This window comes from Etheostoma spectabile, chromosome 3, assembly GCF_008692095.1.
Source record: "Etheostoma spectabile isolate EspeVRDwgs_2016 chromosome 3, UIUC_Espe_1.0, whole genome shotgun sequence".
NCBI classification, from domain to species: Eukaryota; Metazoa; Chordata; class Actinopteri; order Perciformes; family Percidae; genus Etheostoma; species Etheostoma spectabile.
Genome location: NC_045735.1, coordinates 8,993,327 through 8,995,049, shown reverse-complemented (window position 1 = coordinate 8,995,049; position 1,723 = coordinate 8,993,327). Strand labels below are relative to the sequence as shown.

At 43.5% G+C, this 1,723-nt stretch overlaps 1 long non-coding RNA gene across 1 annotated transcript; it reads right to left on the bottom strand.

Annotated features, from left to right (window-relative positions):
- Nucleotides 1–361: 361 nt before the first annotated feature.
- On the bottom strand, nt 362–1,411 carry LOC116687094 (uncharacterized). The gene is made up of 3 exons (XR_004331458.1): nt 1,378–1,411; nt 534–700; nt 362–431 (listed from the first exon to the last, which is right to left on the bottom strand). It is a non-coding gene; the product is annotated as an uncharacterized LOC116687094 (long non-coding RNA).
- Between the last annotated feature and the right edge of the window lie 312 nt (nt 1,412–1,723).

Sequence of the window (1,723 nt, the reverse complement as noted above, 5' to 3'; positions counted from 1 at the left end):
GATGAAAGATAGGACACTGTTAATTTAATAGACAGAGGTAACACTATAATGATACCCTGGCACTCTGTTATACGGTGCCCCTGCTACTGCCAGATCTATCCAGTAGAACACAAACTCTCCACCTGCGGCAACGAAGACATCACAGCCTGGGGGAACTCAGGTACAGGCTCACATCACCCCTGGATCACCCATCAGAGAACCTGAAACACAGTGGAGAGATCGAAAAAAAGACCAAATCTGGATTTGTATTTTTATCCCAACATAATTAGAGATGATGTAAATAACTTCTTGCAAAAACCCTTCACTAATTTGCACTCCCAGCTTGGCAGAGGCTTGTCCTGCCTCCACCACACGTGGGATGGTGGGCATCTTTGTAATAAATCAGCAGTGTCAACATCTCTGTCAAACTTGTGTCCTGCAGCCAACTTGACCTGCAGTTCACAAAACACACGCATACATATAAATAAAGTGATATATTATGTTCTCAGTATTGAGGAAGAATCACACAGCTGACACATCAGCCCTCTACCTACCGAAGCCTGGGTTTGCTCTGTGTTGAGGTACTGGAGAGCGTCCAGAGGACAGTTGGACTCTACTTTAGAGACTGGACGAGGAGAGGACACCCGGGCAGAGAAAGACAGACTGTAGGGCACCAAAGAGGCTGGAACAGAGGTCACCTGGATACAGACGTCTTCACTTCCTGTAAACAAGATCAGATAGGTTTGAAATGAAGTAATTGAAGAGGCAGTGAGCCATCGAATCCTTTGGTCCAGTTGTAACTGTGAATGACCAAGGGAGACCAGAGAAAGGAACGTGCAGTTACAATAATATTGGCAGGGCTCTCAAATACAAGACTTTTAGTGGTTTTGAACAAGGATCACAAATGCAGACCATTAAACCTTTTTTTTCTTTTTTTTTTTACAGATGATGAAATTTGAAATCACAAGAAAAAACACATGTAATTACATAATAAAGATCTGGGAAATGTCAAATGTATATATATATAACATATCGACTCATAGAATAAGTTTATATCTACTTCTAATGTTTTTGATTTATTAGTTATCTTTCAGTTCTGTCATTTTTTCTTTCGTTGTAAGTTGATTGTAATTGTATTATGTATGGCTGTATCTATTCACGTCAACTAAAATAAATTGCACGGATCACCTATTTTATGGTCTCTACGGTACAGTTTTGGGTAGTGGCAGACATTATCCGACCCAGCCTCAAACAAAAACAGTGCCGTTTCCAGGCAGGTGAATAACAAACTGTTGGCATTTTTATTGGGCTGTGATGTTACCATCGTGTACTGCGGCGGTGTGGTTTGCAGATAAGCTGAAGTTTAAAGTCCTATGACAGTGTGGCGTGGTTTCCTACCCCGAGGTTGGTAGCGGCGGGTTGAGCACAGCAGCGATACAAAACCTCAGCCCCTTCATCACCTGCACATCACGCTCATTGAACTTACATCCACTGATTGGAGGCTGTCTCTCTGGACCAGTACTGACCCACACTCATAGAGAATATATCTGGACTCTGATCACTCTCCTCGCACAGCAGCTCTGACCAGGCTCAACTGGCGTCATATACTCCCGCCTGGAAGGCAGATAACACATGTATGTAAACAGTCACTGGGTTTTCAGACTCGTTTGTCCATCCATCCCATCCTCTTCAGCCGCTATATCGGGTATCAGGTTCGTAGGGCAGCAGCTCCATAGGGACCCAA